At 42.1% G+C, this 19,516-nt stretch overlaps 1 protein-coding gene across 2 annotated transcripts in view; it reads left to right on the top strand.

Moving 5' to 3' along the window:
• Window positions 1-2,233: 2,233 nt before the first annotated feature.
• Window positions 2,234-19,516, top strand: part of FAM135B (family with sequence similarity 135 member B) — a 200,597-nt gene continuing 183,314 nt past the window's right edge. The window contains exon 1 of one of the 2 annotated variants that reach the window (XM_035318375.1): window positions 2,234-2,568. The gene's annotated coding sequence lies outside the window, so the exon portion shown is untranslated. The remainder of the gene's footprint in view (window positions 2,569-19,516) is intronic. The other variant, XM_035318374.1, reaches the window with a different exon arrangement.

The following is a 19,516-nucleotide window of genomic DNA, read 5'->3' as shown; positions in this document are numbered from 1 at the left end:
CTTCTTTACAGAATTGTATCTACTGATATCAACATACTTTACATATTGTACAGGACTTAGTTCCCTAGTGTGCTGGTGCAAGTCATTGCTAGACGTCCTTGCATGACTGAGGACAAATGAAATTTTTTATTTTTATTTTTTTAGTGGCAGAGAATTACATTCACATTGTACTGCTGAAGGTCTGCACTCTGCAGGTGTCAGACGTTGAGGTAAAAGAGCCATGGGTTTCAGTGGGGTGGATTTTTCCTCTGTGTTGCTGACCAGTGCCAGCGAGAGAATTAAGGTGGTGTAGCACAGCCACAGCCAGATCCTCAGTGGTGTAACAAAGCCACGCCGATCTGAAGCACCTGAAGCCAAAGGGACCAGCTAGCTTTTCTCATACATATTTTGAACTCAGAGATGCAGCTCTCAAAAAATAGCCCTTATAAGCAGAGATGGAAAATATATGCTTTCAAGCTGATTACGTGTATCTCAGCAGTTACATTTTGCAACACACTCCCTGACTTAGCAGAAATAAGATCTGTCTGTGGTTTCAATGATCTTTTCAGAATAACCACACATTTTGCTGTCAGCTAGTTACTTAGGGGATGGGTGATTTGGATTTGCTCGCGATCAATAATGCAATGAGATCTTCTCCCCTTGCACCCCAAATCAGCAGAGAAGCCCCTGGGCCATACACCAAGTACTATTTTTCAGCTTATTTTTCAAGTTCAGAATACTGTATAATTTTACATGTATGCCATTTTAAAGGTTAAAACAGATAACATTTTTTTTCTTTCATTTTCTGAGTGGTAGAAAAGCCCTCTGAGACAACTATTCCATGTAGTCTCTGACTGGGAATCAGAATTGCTGCCTAAATTAATATTAAAAGTATTAATTAAAAACCCTATAGCAGCAATGGTGTATACAGCAACTAGTTTTATAAGATACATAAAGACAGGGAAATGGGAAGCTATTCCAAGGAAGTCTGATTTAATGAATGCTGGCTGGTGCGTTTTGCTCCTCAGATGGCTGGTTCCAGGTTCTCCTATAGCAATGAGACAAACAGAAAATGCCTTTATATGAACCACATTATGAATCTTCAAATGAACATGGTTTGGAGACACTGCCTTCCAGAATACCTTGGGGAGAGGTGCTGCCAGCACATCTCCTGGAACTCCTTCTCCAGGATAATTTAATAGGAAATACTACCCAGTGCATGTTCTTGGTGCCTCAAACTCAAAGGTTAATATCCTCTGCGGCATCCAGGCTGCAAGCAAAGCTCTGGCGGTGGGAAGCAAATCCCTTTAGAAAGTTTCCACCAGTGATTTTTCTTTTTCAGTAGGTTTTAGACAGGGTATCACAGCGTCCTGCAAACAGTACCAGCTCTGGAAAGAACTGTCATGGCATATGAATGTTACGCGGTTTTGCACTGACATTTTTGGATGGAAGTGACATTTGATTGTTGTGACCTTGCTGCATCTTGTGATGTTCCAGTGCAAAATCAGAGCCTCATGACATGCGTATTTGATAGATAAATGGCAACTGAATGCCTTGATTTCACATGTCTCTCTCAGTTAGGACTCCACGTTTCAATCCCGTGGCAGCCAATCCACCTTGGATTCTTTCCTTTCTTATTTTCAGGTCCCTAGAGAAAGGCAAAGTTCAGCTTGTTTGCTTCATGTAATTAGGCATGAATTATTAGTGTCCTGGGCTGTGTAAGAAGGTTCCTTTCAGGGAGAATTTTTTCTCACTGTTTTCTAGTAGGATGCAGCTCTATTTCTCTCACAAGGAACTGGCTTGTAAGCGTGTTTTTCTATAAAAAAAAAAAAAAAAGGAAAAAAGAAAAAAACTTTACAAAAGATGGTAATAAAATCCGTCTTTTAAGCCCCGTTTTATAAAAAGGGGATTGACCTTCCTTTTAAAAGAAAAAAGTTCACACTTGCATCAGAGCAGGAACTTTGAAAATTACTCCCCTCCTCTGTTTGCTGTTTTTTTCCCTTCCTAACAGAAATGCAGAGCAGCCCCAAAAATAAAACCCTGGCCTCGCAGAAGCTGGTATTCGACCTTCACAGGGCAGAGAGCTTTTCACCCAGGAGCGTGCAGGGACTTTTATTTCCATGCAAATATTTTGGACACATTGCTGCATGGTTTCCCTGAGCTCCGAAGGGCGAGCGACCTCCATCCTCCCTCTGGAAGGGCTTTGGGGTGACCCCCCTGTGCCCGTCCACCCAGGGCCCTTCGGCGGGTGCCGAGGAGGAGATCTGGGTGCTGGGGCAGCTGTTGCGCCGAGCAGCTCCGCGCCGCCGAGTTGGGTAACCATAGCAACAGCATCACCGCCAGCATCCTCCTCCTCCTCCTCACTCGCTCTCCTCCTCCTCAGCATCATCAGGAGCAGCAGCAGCAGCAGCCCTGGCAGGAGCCAGAGCCCGGCAGCCGAGGCTGCAGCCAGCCGCCTGCCGTCCCCTACCTGCACCGTCACCCCGCCACAGCACCGGCACCGGCCCCGCTGCTCCCCCAGCGGGGGCAGGAATAGGGGAGAGAGGGAGCTGAGGGAGGTGCACTGCAGAGGGATCCCAGACAACCCAGGTAAGAGCCACGGGGCTGCTCGCAAACTCCCCGTGATCGATGTGGCGTGTGCCTGGCGTGTGTTTGCGTGCGAGTGTTTGTTGCTAGTTTTTCCGGCTCTCCCCTTCCAACAGCAGGGTGATGACAATTCAAGGCAAGCATGTTTTCTAGCTCGTGTTTCCCGTCTCTGCCATACTGTCCCTCTCCGTCTCCTCCATCCTGATGTATAAGGAATAATAAATAATATTTTAAGGGGTTGTTTGAAAACGGGGTGACTGGGGAACCCAATATGATAAGAGTGCTGAACGGCTGAGCTTCCGAAATCAAAGTGGGCAGCAGCAACACAGCAAAGGTTGACATGGTAATTAATAACCCTTTAAAAAAAAATTCATGCGACAACGCACTTCTGTCTCTGCCCACTCCACAAATAAATCTCTCTCATCATATCCAGCAGAGAGCTGTAAACCAGAGAGGTGTATGAATAGCCAAGACTAGCAACCTCACCGTAGTCCAGAACTGGCACGTTTACCTTAAGTGCTTCAAAGCCAGACTAAGTCATTGCAATAGCAATGCAATCATATCTGTAAATATATATATATATGCACACATATATATTTTCAAAAATATCTCTTAAACCTTTACACCTTCTAAGCAGAAGAAAAAATGTATCTTAAAGACGTGGGTGTGATGGCCAAGCAGTAAGTGATGCTCACTTCATCTGTGTATGAGAAAGCATGCATTGAATGCTTTTAAAAAGGTAGGAATAATAGCTGCAATCCAAAGGCATACGGGAAGAGTCATTTTCATTTTAAAAACAGAAGGGATCCTAAGCTGTGGAGTGTCCTTGTGCAGGCAAATATCTGTGGATGAGTGTGTACATGTCTGGGGAGCGTGAAGGGGGAGAGAATAAGAAGCAAGTTTAAGCCAAGCCGTAAGTGTTTGCTATGTAATGACTGCAGAGAGCTCTTTTCACTTCCGTGTAACTAGTATTATATGTATATATTTCTTGTTATCACTGTTATTCTTTTTTTTTTTTTTTTTTTTTTTTTTTTTTTTGGTCAGATGTGAGGAGAATGAGAGCTGCTGCTGCTGCTGCCTCTGTCTCCTTCTCTAACCCCCTGCTCTCCCTGTCTGGTGTCCTTATCTTCCCCTGTCCTCCCCAAATCATCCTTGTCTGCATGGCTGGAAATGCCCCTAGCTTTAATGATGATAAGCATTTTAATAGAAGGCTTTTGAGCTTGTCCCAGTATATGATACAGTCACAACTCTACTTCCTATTTATACTGTAGGGACAGTCTGGATATGACCCAATGCCAAGCAACACAGTCAGGGGGCATCTGTCTTTCATGTGGAACCTGATTTGAAAATCACGGGGCTTTTTTTTTTGTCCCAGTCCTGTGTTTTGCTACTTGCTTGCTGATCCCCCTAAAATCAGCTGGAGCTGGGAGATAACCTGTGATTTCCCAAAGAGGTATAGAACAGAACACAGAGTTGGGCCCACCTTTTCGATCTGATCATAAACCCCTTCCTCCTGCAAGCTACAGGAAAGCAAGGAATTTGGGTAGGCAGGACCTTACTCCTGGTTCTTATGGAGAAATGTTGTAAAAATCACCTGGGACCTATGTCCCTTGCAAGTAAACTTGATAGGATGAGGGACAGAAAAAGAAAACAGAGACAAGTATTTGGAACCAGTGCTTTGATTTGCAAAATAATTTCGTTAAGAGCCTGACCTTATCATCACCACAGGTCTGCAGAGGGCCATTTGACCCATGTTAACAACAGTGCTCACGGACATGAAGGGGACGATTTTGGATCCTTGTGTTATTTAAGCAGAGGCACTGTAAGACTACAGTCATCAGGACATTGGACTAATCTAGTCACGTTACAGGGTATTTCTGCATGAGATTTGGTGTCTGCTTCAAATCAGAGCATGTTTCAATTTTGAAACTTCTGGGTAATAACAGGGAATAAAAATACCTATGAAATTGCCTCTAAAAAGAGCACCAACCTCATCATGTTTTGAGCACAAAGACATCAGAGACAGGAATAAAATGCTGTTTATATGTATTGCGGAGATCTAAAGTGCACCTCAGTATGGCATGGAGCCGTGATCATCTCTCACCAGCACAAGCAAATGACTGAAGGTCAAAGGGCTTTTGTAGTGTTACACATTAACACCCTGAAAATATTCTTCTGTGGTCTTAACTTGCTGCTAGCCATGGGTGGATGATTATGGGAAAGGAAGAACTCAAGCACAGACTTTTGATTGCTGTGGGGCTGCAAAACTTCTCCTAGAAATGGCTCTGGGAAAGGCAGGAGATGTGCATTTTTTCATAAACACTGTTTTGTTATAAAACTCCTCTGTAGAAAAAGCGCTGTGAAGTGCTGTGTGTTTTTGGAAAGTCAGGGCACTGTAACTGATATCAACGTAAACAGCAAAGATTTTTCCCTCAAATAACCAATTTTTAATGATTAGTGTCCCTCACCCCTACACCTCTTTCCCTTTTTTAAACTGGAATGCTGGAGGGATTATTTTAATTTTGATTTTATTTTACCTTATGGCTTGTTCTATTATATTTTATTTCTACAGTTTTCCTATTGATTTGTGCACAGCTGTTAACAGCTGGTCTCCTGATGCCCACTTAGTGTTGTTCACTAGCGCATTTCTAAGGGAAACAAAACAAAACAAAACTATTTTTGTATCTAATGATATTATTAAGCATCTTTTAAAATCCAGATCCTTATTTGCATTAGTCACCCACTGTGTCTCTTGGAGCTCAGAACAAAAGAAGACTTGTACAATAGTTGCTGTTCAGAAGTCAGCATTTGCCAACAGGTTGAAACAGGCATTTCTGAAATGCTGCAGCCAGGGCTTTTTTTTTTTTTTTAATAAGGAAGCTGCCGTTTTCCAGATCCTACCATGTAGTAACCCGAGGCAAGAGAAGATCTGATGATCAATGTTGTACCTTGCGTTTAGTTTGACAATGCTATTCATTGTATTTTGAGGCTACGTGTAAACTGCCTTTTATTACTCCACTCAGTAATCACACTTTGCAATTCTCCTTCTTGAAATATTGTAATTCTCTGCTTTACACTATATGGTGATTGGCTAGATCTGCTGTTTAATGAGGCAGACATGTTACCATGGAAAATAAAAGTTTTCCCAGTGAGTAAGGGGAGGATGAGATCTTTTCATCAAAGATTGGACACTTCATATCTGCTTGGTCCCCTTGAAATTAGCTGGAGCTGTGGTTTGATAAGGAAATAACATATTTGTTTTATTTTATTTTTGTCACCACACATCTTTTTGGGTGATCACTGTGGTATTGGCAGGTTCTTAAGCTCAAATTGTACCTGTCCTCTTGCAATATGGACCGTAGTGTCCACTAGCAGACACCAAAATTTAGGTTAGCCTTGAAGTGGTCAAGCAGTTGGACTTGATGATCCTTGTAGGTCCCTTCCAACTGAACTATGCTATTCTGTTCGATTCTGTTCTGTTCTGTTCCATAACTTAATCATCACTTGGAAAGGCTGTAAATCCTTTCTCATCTATTGGCTCAGGTCATCTATTGGCTCAGGTAGGGTAAGCTCTTAGCCTCTGCTCAGCATATCCTGAGGTCCACCAGCTTCCTTGCTGATGGATTAAGACCTTCCCCCCAGCTTGGTGAGATGGTCTGTGAGCCCATGCTTCCCAGCAGCACAACTGGAAGGAACTGAGAAAAGTGTGTCTAAAAGCAGGAAGAGTGCAAGTGTCTCACCGCATTTCTTCTGATCCCCCCTGTATCCAGTTCCCATCCTTGCACACTGGCAGTTCCTGACATGCTGCAAGGGAAGCAGGGCCTTTGATGCAGCATGACCTTTGCTAACACTGCTCCGGGAGGTAATGGGCTGAAACAGCCCACAGCGGTTGTGACTGCTGGGTTGATCGGAGTCCTGCTTCAGAAGGTCAACACCACGGCGTGCCTGATCTCAACTTGTCAGGCGAGTGAGCCATAAGTTGGCTTCTTCCAAATCTAAATCCAAAAAGATATAATTTTATTCTTTCTCTAATCCTATTATTAGTGCCTGCAATGTTAAGGACGCTGTTATTCAGCAGTTTTACTTTTCCCCTGTCTGACTGCAGCAGATGGAGCATCCCAACAAAGTGTAAAAAGGGAGAATTCCTTTTCTATGCTAAGATGCTGCTGACATCCATGTGTTGATGCGAATCAGCAGAGAATCCCTTACGGCGGGGGATGCTCTCTCCAGTCCTCCCACAGACCTCCCAGAAATCTGACGGCACTTCCACTTCTCTCCCCAGATCAGACGTGCTTTGGTGTGATATCTTTGGGACTGGAGCACCCATCCCTCAGATGTGGCTATGTTTCAGTACTGAAACAAGCTGTTTGTGTGGCTGCATCACATCAAGAGTGATTCTGGTTCTGCCGATTCCACAGAAAAAACGAAGCTCATCTTCCGTGGACACAGAGGGAGCCACACCATTTACTTGTCTTGAGGCACTATAGGTAGATGCACATTTCTGATGTGTCCTTGATGGGATGTCTGTTTTCTCATTCTTAGGATCATACATGTACGATTGTCGAAGCACTGTTTTGACCTTCTACTGGTATATGTATTTACAAGTTTTTTGCTTTTGTACTTTCTGATCAGTGTCCAGTAGATATATTTATCTTTTTTTTTTTTTTTTTTTTTTTTTAGTTTGTTCTAAGTTTTTTCTTAGCTATGTGGTGTTGTCATGGATAGGTTAGACCTTACACATTGTATGGGACTTCAAAGGAGGAATTGCAGATGTTAGTCTTTACACTACAGACCTGTAATGATAATGCATAGCGGTGGTGCTTCAAGAAGTCGGTGTCTGTCTCTTTGGCGTGGAAATTTCAAATTCTGTCTTCCTGGTAACAGTGTGGCTTTCAAGGATTCACAGCATGCAGCACAATGACAAGTGGGGCTTTCTTAATGTAACTTGGCTTGGGAGGGACCACTCATCTGCTGCCATCACTTAGCAGCATGGGGAGCAGCAGGCTCTTTCTTTGTCCAGTTAGTTGGGCAAACAAATCTCTCCTGTTTTATTTCTATCCAGATCTGTGTGACTGGGAAAGAATCCGGCCCTGCCAGAATCTTTTAACGTGTAATTTTAGCTTCTAACATGTCGCTAACAGTGAATTTATTTCCGAGGCTAGAAAGCAGTGTACCATTAGTTTCTTATGGCATAAAAGAACATGAGTATTACTTGGAGGATATACCTTGAGTGAAACATTGTTTGCGTCTGTGTCAATTTATCAGCCCCTACTGCCAAAAACACTGTGTTTCGAGGACTGAACAGTAGGAAAAGGAAGCCTCTTTTCTGAAAACGATTTCAGAAAGAGAGTGAAAGGGCCAGTATTTTCCTCACTGAATTTTCTACAAGTGGATTGTTTCAATATGAAAATCTCCATTCCTATTATATTATCTCCCTCTCTGTTTCACTCTTATCCTATGCTGCATCTCAGTGGCTGTGACTTGACTTTATCGAGGGCAGAGGATGATGTGGATGGTGTAACCTCCTGATCTAACTAAAAATGTCCTTGACTTGTGAGGATCAGCTTTGAGGGTGTCTGCATGAAATCATGGTGAAATGATTTCATCTGCATAAGGAAACTTCCTTTTTGCTCTAGAGATGATGAGGATGCATGGGGCAACACAAAATTTTGGGAGATCGTGTCCCTTTGACTGACCCCATTCTGGATTTGTGTTATCTAAAAAAATGTGTGTTCTGGTTGATAATTTTCTTTCTGCAGAGACTTAACCCTCTGAGCTACAGGTCTGAGCACAAGACACAGACTTGCTAGCTGCTGGAAACTGTGGCAGCTGCCCACCCTCTGCGTGATTGAGTAGCGGAGTTCATCAGGTACCGGCTTACATCTGCACAGCTCCTACATGCTACTAGGACCCCAGCTATCCCACACCTTAAAGCATGAGGATCTCTGTGGGACAAGGCAGATGGATTTCATTAGAGCAGAGCAGTGTCTGCTGCTGCAAGGGACTTGTTACAGGTGTTTATAGACTACACACCTTTCTTAAATCTATTCTATGCCATGCAGCAGTGCAGTCCTATTTATTTACTTTGGCTGCCTGTCTTGGTTTAAAATCTCAGCTGAAGACATCTCTTTTCTGTCCATGTCTCCTCATTGTTTTCCCTCTGTCTCCCTCTCCCTTTGCAGCTGTGTTTAAGCTGAGCTGTGTGAGGGTACAGTTGGCCAGGGTAGATGTTACAGAAAATAAAGTTGCATTGTGTTAGGTTCTAGAGTGCTTTGCTCTACAGACAGCCAGTCCTTTCACTGCTGCAGTCAAGAGGATGCTTGCCAATGACCTCAGAAACAGCAAGATTCATCTCTATGCACAAAAGGCTTTTCAGGAGAAAAGATAACGCACAAGGGTGTAAAGAGATTGTTGTTTGAGAAAGGCTGAACCCCGTCAGTGGAAAGGCTTTTGTTGGCTGTCCTGGATGGATCAAAGTCATGGTTTGGTTTTAGCTGGAAAAATCATGACCACCAGAATGTTCCTCACCTTTGTGTGGGGAACTGAGCAGGAAAGTCAGGGCCACTGGGAGGCAGAAGAGGGACAAGGTAGAGAGAAGTCATTTCAGGAAGGCTACTCTTTGTTTGCAAGAAGTAAACATATGTATATTGGCCCAAAAGAAGAAGGAACAGTAATGTTACAAGTGCTTGGATATGGTCTTTCATGGTAGGAAAGGAATGAATACCTTGGGAGGAGATTTTAGATTGCATCAATCCTTTTGTCTGTGGAGAGAAGAAACATTGTCGAAGAAGAAAGAAAAGCTAGTGAGAAATGATCAGCAGACTCCTGCTAATTTTTAGTAGCACTGTAAATTAAGCCTTGTTTTCTTTAGGTGACTTGCGTTGGTAGTGGGTGACATTAATGCTTTATTAAACTTGCCGTGCCAAGAAGCTCATCAGTTTTGCGTAGCTAATAATAATACCCTAATCGAGAAACAGAAGGTGGGATAACTCGGCATCAGAAATTGGAATGCAGAAATAGTTGCTGCTAGATGAACTAAAAATACCCAACAGCATAACTCTTGCCTACAGCAGCACATGCTGAACACACATTGGGCTCTGGCAGCAGGGAGAAATGGCTTTCCTTTATTTTCGGCAGCTGCTAGATCAGCAGTCCTCTATGGTGACCCACACGCGTGACCGTCAAGCTCCACCTCAGATGCGTGCTAGGCCTGCTGTAGCAAGTTAATTAGTATCCTTGTCAAGTTAACTATTATCCAGAGCCATAAACAAGCTGTGTAGGGTGACTTCAGAAGCCAGTTTGTCCTAGGGTGGGACTACCTGATCAGGGTAGCACCCAATGAGGTGGGAGTGACCAACAGCAGAAATAGGGGTATAACCTTGGCTACTCTGTTCCTCTGCTCCACTCTCGTGCTTTGGGATAAACATCAGATGTCACGATCCCTGCTGAATTAGGAGCCGTGGAGGTTTCACTAACTACATCAGGGTTGTTGGTGCTCAGAGATTTATACACTTTTCTCTGCAGCCTCTCAGAGCTTACCCAGCCTGTCAACTTGGGCTTTACAAGGGTGAAATTTGATTTATCATGTTCATCTTTTTCTGCTACAAACTTTGAAGTCTCCATGCCAATAAGCTAAGTGTGGCTCAGATGCAGTAGTGATGGGAGACCTTGAAATAGGTTGGTTAGATTTAATTAGGACACATCTAATGCCAGAATCAGCCATGCAACACAGAGTATCTGCTACATTGTCAGATGGTAGATCAAAGATGGGGCACACACTGTAGAGGAAGAAGGGTGCTCAATGAATAGAGAGAATTAACTGTGTTGGGCACACATGATGAGGCATTGTCCCTAGACAAAGGACACAAAAGCAACATAGGCCTAAAGAGTGAATGTAAGAAGCAAGGGCTGAATCCCATGATTTGAAATTCCTACATTATGGATAATAAATCCTTGGTTGTGGTGGGAATCCTTCACTGGTTTGAGACAGAAACAACTGTGGCTGAGATAGGAGTGCAGAAGCGTAAGACTGTGGCTAGTTTGCTCACCACACCTGCAGGTGGGAGGAGTACCTGTGGCTGTATTTGCACTCATGCCTTGCTTCCCTTCCCAAAATCAGGTGTCTGCTTATAAGTACAGGTGCTTCCCTCAGAGCAGAAAATGGCAGCATGTTCTTTGAAGAAGTGTAGCTAAAAGAACTTTTAAAAACATTCAACCTAGAGGTAAGCCCTTTCCTTGATGCACCTGAGCTTTTCTTCTACCTATTTTCATTCTGTGATGTATTACAACCAGAAAGTCTGAGGACATGATTCTTTCTTGTGTCTTCTCTAAGGCTCCTTGGTGTCAAGGGGATCAGCTGTAGACAGGGCAGGCAGAGTGTAGAGGTTATTCTTCCTGCAGTAGATGCCTCTTGGATGGACTTCTACAGTCTGAAATTACTCTGGATAAAGGGAGAACCAGGAATGACAAGCTTGCTTGCTTGTTCTCCTTGGCCAGTCTTAGCTTCTTTCTGGGTGTGTTATTCTACTTACTCTTTGATGAAATGAATAGCAAAAAGCCATTTTTTTGCTCATAGGATAGGTTCATTGTATAACTCAAGCTGTAAGGAACCTCAGAAAGCCTCTATTCCAATTTTCTGCTGAAATCAGGGTCAGCTATGGGTTCAGACCCTCTCTCTGTGGGCTTTTTTCAGTCCAGCTTTTTACTTACCTATATTGAAAAGAGCACCCAGAGCCTGTAAAAGCTTTTGAATTGTCAGCACTAGGGTCAGCAAGAGCTTTCAGGAAGAGTTCATATTCAGGGAGGGAAGAGATCTGAGAGTACATGCAGAGAGCATTTCCATGAAGACTTCTGACTGTGGAGATACCCAGAGGAAGCTGTGGCAGACGCTCTGAGAGGAGAGCACCAAGCAGAGTGTGACAGAGGTGAGGACGAATTTATCAAAAGCATCCTTGGGCTGTCATGGGCAGTCTTATTCCTAGGCATAAATGGCTTCCTCTGGGGACTTGTGGAATATGCTTTGCCAGGGGGAAAGTGCTGATGTTTATAGTGCAATGGGTTTGGCTTGCCCTGCTTCTTCACATGGCAGATGACTCTTTGGGGAGACAGTGCCTCAGGTCAATGATTTAATTATGTCTGGTTTGGAGACCTTTTACCACACCTGAGATAAGGTTTGAAGGATGGCTTTTGGAAGAATCGTCCATTTGGCAGCAATAATCACCCATTACTAAGAAAAGGTTATTTTAGAACATAATCACCTTACTTAGTTGTTTCCCTCTTATCCCTTCTTCCCACCAAAAGCTCAGTTTAAAAAATCTTTGCTTTCAGGAGCAGTGCCACTGATAATCAGAAACCTCTCATTGTAAGCACATTTAAGAAAGAGTTTGAGGACCAATTATATAAATGTTTCCCTTTTGTAAAACAGCTTGGGACTTGTAAACATACTCAGTCCACATCCATTATGATGAATTATTTAGCTTTGTAAGCTGTGTTTTATGTAAGGAAATGCTTTTATTAATGCAGAAAATTTAGATATTTTCCAAAGGGGTAGCTGTCATTTTGCTCCTTTGCTTGCATCTGCGTTACAATTGATTTTTGTTATGAATGTGTTCTTCAGGAGTGGCTGATGCCAGGTCTACAGCATGTCAAGGTGACTTCCTCAGCAGTGACAATGATAAGATCTTTTAGCAGAATGAGGTTTAGCAGAAGTCAAGGAGTCCACTTCCTATTGTAGATGTGAAGAGGGCAAATTTTAGAATGATTGCTCATTTTCCATAAAAAATCAAGGATGACAACTTTAGTCCATGGGAGAGGAGAAAAGGGGAATGCTGTTGCTGCCTGAGTCTTTTGCACAATGCTTTTTTGTGGAAAAAAAAAAAAAAAAAAAAAAAAGTTTTGACCCTTAACTGTGAGATTAACTCAAATTATGTTCTGTTTTTATATTTTGATAATTCTCTTGCACTTTCTTTTCTCTCCCCTTCTTTTCCTCCCTAAAACAGATGATTTTGAAGACAGCATGAATGAAACAAAATGTTGGCATGTCTTAGCTGGATTTGCTGACAAGATAAACATCAAGTTAAATGTGAGACATATGCCTTAGTGTGTGACTGTAATTTTATAGGTTCTTTTATATGTTATGGTTGGCAGCAGAATCCTTGTAGCCTCTTCTGGCTAGAAAGAACAGTATTTCTTAGTCTTAAGACAGACACACAATCTAAAATCAGCATATACCACTAGCTATAGTGTGAGTGGTGGAGTGAATCTTTGTTACAAGCAGTTTCCATTATGTTACATCTTATAAATGGAGGTCATTATTCAGACATGGTGCATTTGTGATAACTATGATGGTCTAATTATCAGTGGTCCTCTTTTCTGCCTTCATCCCACACTTGGTGTTAAAACTACTTGGAGGTTCCATGTACTTACCATTGCAGCTCTATGTACTTTCACTGTTGTGGACTTGCTTTGGGCAAGAATACCTGGTGCAGTGGTTGCGTAGGCGGGAAATGAGATGTATATTGACTCCAAGTCACTCTGTGAGATGTTAGGTTGTGCAGCCAAGACCACTGGAGTGGGAATGAATGACACGGTTCTTCCCACCCCCTCATGTTTGAGGACCAGTCATACCATCTGGGAACATTTTGAACTGCAATGAAGTCAGCTCTCCCAATTTACTGAGAAGCTTGTACAGAGCCTCATCTTCCCCTTACCTTCTTTTGTAAAGATGTCCATGTAGAAATGCTATTGCTGGTTCATGTATGGGAAGATGGAGGCCCATGTGTATTTATTTATACAATTAGCTAAGGGTGGAATTTAATTTGTTTTTCCCTAGTTATTTGTGACAGGGTCAACTTCATCTGCAGTAGATTCCAGCCTTCTCTTTTTGGACAGGGCAGAGGAGCAGCTACTTTTAAGGCATTACATGTAAGCTTTTAAGTGCCTACATTAGCACAGAAAGATCATACTCAAGCTTTGCTTCCACTGTCTAAAAATGAACCTGAACAAATCATTTAGGAAGAGCCCTTTACACTGTAGATGTCTGTCACTTTATGAGGTATATCCACTCTTATTTACTGCCAAAATATGGATATGACTGTGGACATCCTGAGCCTTATCCCTCTTCTCCATGTGCCATTGCCACTTGTTTGTAGGTGTCCTGCAAAGTGTGGCATAGTGATTTTCATGTTGCAGGAGGAGGGCACATAGAGTCCTCCCACCTTTGTCATTCACATTTCCAGTATGTTCTGCTAGTTGGCTCGGCAAGACCACATTTCTCTGTATGATTTTCCCACTTTGGACTTATGGCTGGTAGCTGCACTACCACAAGTGAAAGAATGGTGAAGCAGCTGTTAGCACTGCTGCACCTTACATATACCAAAGGATTTTAATGGTAAAATGTAATTAGGGAATGAAGGGTGTATTTGGAAAAAATGCAGCATATGTGGGGAAATGCATTTGAGCTTTGAGGTTGCAAAGGCCCATGAGTCTTCTTGGATAGTAGACGCACTGTAACTGTTTTAGCATGATGCCCACCTAAAAGAGGACATCACTGGGATCTACTCCTTTTCGCTAGGGTCCTTTAGCCCTAGCAGAGCACCATCCTGTCTCAGCCATCCTTTCCTCCCTCCTGAGAGAGCTTGTTCAGACACAGCTTAAGCACACCTCTGCAGTGGTTCAGATACGCAGTACCCTTTGTTTGGAGGAGTAATTTAGTTCTTTGTGTGGGTGCTTTTATGGGAACACACCGCTTCTCTAAAAGAAATACTTATGCTTCTGATAGTTGCAGATGTAATGGTGTACATTAAGAAAAAAAAAAAAAAAGACAACATTTTGGTGGAGGAAATTTCCATTATTCACCAGTCCTTTGCAGACAACACTATTAATTGTAGGCATTGTATTTGTATCTTAACGACCTTTTCTGTTCAGGGAGGGAAGGGTAGTTGGAGTTTGATCCTCAAAGGGATGAAGTATATCTGGTAGTAAGCACATCAACAGCTTTGTGAAGAGAATTGAACCATAAAGGCCTGTATCTACAACTGCTATTAGAACCACAGTAAGCCATGCAAGCTCTTGAGAGTGACAGTGAGCCAATGGGGTCTGGACATTGCACCCTTCTTCATGACTCTCACCCAGGCTGCCCTTTGTCATTCTGGAGCCTCAACTTCTAATGTGCTTGTAGGTATTTTTCATAGAATAATAGAATATCTCAAGTTGTAAAGGACCCACAAGGATCATCAAGTCCAACTCCTGGCTCCACAGAGGACCACATAAAAATCAGACCATATACCCGAGAGCGTTGTCCAAACACTTGAACTCCAGCAGGCTTGGTGTCATGACCAGGTCCTGGGGAGCCTGTTCCAGTGCCCGACCACCTCTGGGTGCAGAACCTTTCCCTAACCCAGCCTGACCCTCCCCTGTCCCAGCTCCATGCCGTTCTCTCAGGTCCTGTCGCTGTCCCCAGAGAGCAGAGCTCAGCACCTGCCCCTCCGCTCCCCTCGTGAGGGAGCTGCAGGCCGCCATGAGGCCTCCCCTTGGCCTGCTGTGCTCTGGGCTGAACAAACCAAGGGACCCCAGCCACTCCTCAGACATTTTGCTCTCCAGACCCTTCACCATCTTTGTAGCCCTCCTTTAGACACTCTCTAGTAGTTTTTTGTCCTTCTCATATTGTGGTGCCCAAAGCTGCACAGAATGTTCCAGGTGAGGCTGCTCCAGTGCAGAGCAGGACAATCCTTTCCCTTGTCCAGCTAGCAATACTGTGCTTGTGGCACCCCAGGATATGGTTGGCCCTTCTGGCTGCCAAGACACACTATGACTCATATTCAACTTGATGTTGACCAAAATCCCCGGATCCTTCTCTGCGGGACTGCTCCTCAGCCTCTCTTTCCCCAGTCTGTACGTACAGCCAGTGTTGCCCCTTCACAGGTGCAGAATCTGGCACTTGGCTGTTGTTTAAATTCATGTTGGTGGTGATTGCCCAGCTCTCTTTGTCTTGGCTCACTCATGGCAAGGAGAGCAGCAGTATGTCAGACGAATACCTAAAGCCTCAAGTGTGTAGAACTGAGAAAAATTTGAAAAGTCCTGATTCACTAAAACAAGCCTCAGACAGGTGTCTGTCTTCCCCTGACCCATGCACACACTTGTCAAAATAGAAGTTGTAGATGAGGTACAGTCAAGGCACCTCTCTGGTGTTGAGTGCTGTGCTTCACACACCAACAGCTCTTGTGGCATCTGCCCTCCATCTGGAGGATGTGCCTTGCTGGTCCAATCTGTGGTGTCCTCTCTGATTGTGGCTGGTGGTGCAAGCTGAGATGATCGTACAAATGCTGACGTGAGGGGCTATAGCTGCTGGTAGAAGCTGTGGTTCTTCTTCAGCCTATGGGGAGATAGTCTCTTTGCATGACTATGCTGATGCTAACATGGGATCTGATGGGACAAAAACACTGATATTCCTTTTTTTTTTTTTTTTTTTTTTTTTTTTTTCTGCAGAGCATGCTGCATTTTGGAAACTTATTCCAAAAATTGTCACTCCTGATTAGTGTCCTCTTAGGACAGTTTACGCATTGCTGACAACCCATTGAAAAGACAGTGGTTGTTTACTTCTCTGTCTACCATTGTGCAACATAATAAATGATCTTTCACAACTGTTGTTCACTTTAATTCTATGGTTGCTCTGGTAGGTTCATGCAGATCAGACAGGTGGGTTATCACCAGGAATCTAAACTAGTCATTTAATTTTCTTCTCTTTCCAGTCTGGGGCAATGGAGCTGTTGAGAGAGAATACAAAATGCTTCCTTTAAATTTTAACAACTTTATTTATCTTATTTTGTTTATTAATGTCTTTTTTTAAAATCTCAGCAAACCTTCTGTGAACCCCAAGTCAGTGTTGAATATATTATATCAGTGATCTAGAAAAAAGGGATGATCAAGAAAGTAGTAAAGATGGTAGGAAATGTGAAATTACCAAACTCAGTGTGCAGACACTTAAATCTATATGAAGGAAAAAGAAATTCTCTGTTGATGAATACAAGGTGATGAATACAATGGAAATAAATAATTTGAATGTTTAATACCCTTTTCTGAGTTCTAAGTGAATTCTCAACAATTGAAGGGGGAACCTTCAGAAAACCTTTCTTCATGTATATTCTTCATGTATAGTTATCTCAGAAGAAAAAATCCTCTGTAAGTAAATAGAATACTTGGTGCATAAGAACTGGAATGAGGATTATTTCTGAAAATAGGAATTAATCATGTTTATTTTCCTTCAGTGAAATGTTTGTCAATTAAAATATTTAATTTAAATTAATATCATTCTATGAAAAGGATTGATCTTCTACCATTTGGTTTCAGAAGAAGCTGGAGACTAAGTTTACTCTAATCCTCTTGGAAAGATCAGGCTGTTTTATTTTGAAATGCTTTTTTTATTTCAAATTGCATTTATTTAGAAAAAAAAAAATCCATAGACATTAAAAAACAAACACAACCAAACCACCAAAAACAAAAACAGCAACCACAAAAAAAGCAAACAACACAAATGAAATGTGCTGATTCATTGAAACATAATTTTTCAGATCCATCAAGATATTTTATTTCTGTCAAACATGCAGTTCTGTGGGAAATACAGGGTTTTCATTTTGAGTCTGAACACAAATAAACACACACCTACTCACACAGTCAGAGAATTTCTTGCTATAGGTCCTATAGCATGCTCTCCAAAACATTTCAGGATCTCATCAGAAGCATGGAATCCCCTAAAGTAGTGCATCTTAATCAGATTGTGGTCTCTTATGCTGTCTGTATTTTAAGTAGGAGGCTTCAGAAGCAGGTGACCAGAACTATTAGTGATAGGAAGACTCTTTCATGCTTTGGCATTGTGTAGAATGAATATATTATTTCAGTTGTGAATGTAGAAAGCTCCGTACTGAGGAATGAGATTGTGTTTTTTTTAAGCTCCTATGAAGTTAATTGAAAAAATTCCTCCTGCATACAGAAGGGTTTTCACCCTAGTGTTGAGGTCAGAGATGTAGCTTATTTACCAGGCTGGATGCAGAGTGCATTGCAAAACTAGCTGGTGGGTACCTAAAATAATAAGTGGAGAAATGATTTACATTTTTTTCCATCATTTTTCAAAATGTAAGAGGAAGACAGCATTCTATGAAAGTAAAAGGCAACACAATGAATGTAGATTAAAAAATGTTTTTAAAGCACGAAGCTTGCTAAAAAGAAAAAGAAAAAAGGAGGGCTTAGAAGAATGTAAAGAAGTGGAAGAAAAAAAAAAGTAGTGTTCATTTTCACAGCCAGTGAAAACATTCACAGTTACAGGGTGAATTTAAAATCTCTCATGCCCTGATGCAGAGGCTGAAAAAAGTGGAAGGATTCCCATCAGATTCATTTTTGCATCCAGCAATATCTGAGGGCAATTATGACAAAACCTGCCCATTGGGAAATATATTCTGTAACTTTTCATTGCAGAATTATTGTTACTTTTCATTGAATCTTGCTGTTGCATATCTGCTTGCTGTACTTGTCTCTGGTAGTATGAAGTCAAAAGGTGAACTCTGACATCTGTTTCTTGGTTCATAAACCCCTATCTGTATGTGGAGACATTTGTAAGTTTTGTGTTTTTTTTTTTTTTAGTGCTGAAATTGGTATGCCATAGTGCACATAACACTAGACTTTGGTACATAGGCTTCTATCTGTATTTTGCTTTGGTTTTTAAATGTCACAGTGTGTTCCTTGCTAAAAGGCATTCAGATAGCTTGGTTTTGGTGCCACGTGCTGTCTTCTGCAGTAATGTATATATTTTAAAAACTGTTAATTAACTTTCTTAGCACCACTATTTTTTTTTTCAGTGAAAATAAGAATTCCATTTGATCAATGTGTAGAAAATAAGACTATACTGAAATTAAACTTTATACTGAAAAGAGAAGGAAAGAAATATAAAGACATTGCAGAATGCTGGGCCCCAGTGTATACACAGAGAAATAAGATGTTTGTGACAGCAACAGAAAACAAAGCTGAAAGCAGTTTTCTCCCTTCCACCTGCATGGTGAGCTTGTCCTATAATAAATTGGTTATTAGCAATCTCTTCTTCAGGGCTCAAAGGAAACCCATCTGCTTTACCACAGTAGATTAAAAGTAGATTTCCTCTCTGAACAGTGACAGGACCCGAGGGAACAGCATGAAGCTGCATCAGGGAAGGTACAGGTTGGATATTAGGGAAAGGTTTTTCACTGAGACAGTGGTTGGGCACTGGAACAGGCTCCCCAGGGAAGTGGCCATGGCACGGAGCCTGCTGGAGTTCAAGAAGGGTTTGGACAATGTTCTCAAGTATATGGTCTGATTTTTGGGTGGTCCTGTGCTGCAGACCCAGGAGTTGAACTCAGTTGTCTTTATGGGTCTCTTCCAACTCAGGATATTCTTTGATTCTATGAAAACCTTCCGTTCCCTTCTCAAGAAAAATCTCCATTATGCCCTAGTAGGATTTTAAATTTTCCATTAATGTGTAGCTGAGATTGTGAAAGGCAGCCAAAAACTGTTGTGTTCATGATGGCACATTTAAAACATGAGGGCTAAAAGTAGCAAAGCTCCAGTAGACAGTTTTTGTTGTTGTTGTTGTTTTTGTTTGTTTTTCCTTCCAGCTTTGAAATGTCCATTCAAGGCTTGACCCCACTCTTTCATCTTTGCCAGCATCTTCTACAACCTCCCCTAGGTCACATGTAGAATGGAGGCAAGTTATGTAAAGTAGCTCTCAATCTAATGGACTTCTCATAGTGTTTGGGCCATTCTTATCTCCATGCCCATATATTGCAGATTACCACAGAAACAAGGGAAATAATTTCACAGCCACTTTCCTGTGAATGCATTGTGCTGTTGCTGCTTCATGCAAACCTATCCTGGTGTTATTTGCCATGAGGAATGGGGCCTGAATTCACTTGGTTTACAGCACATAGTA

This window comes from Oxyura jamaicensis, chromosome 2 (assembly GCF_011077185.1).
Source record: "Oxyura jamaicensis isolate SHBP4307 breed ruddy duck chromosome 2, BPBGC_Ojam_1.0, whole genome shotgun sequence".
NCBI classification, from domain to species: domain Eukaryota; kingdom Metazoa; phylum Chordata; class Aves; order Anseriformes; family Anatidae; genus Oxyura; species Oxyura jamaicensis.
This window is presented reverse-complemented; position numbering and strand designations above follow the sequence as displayed.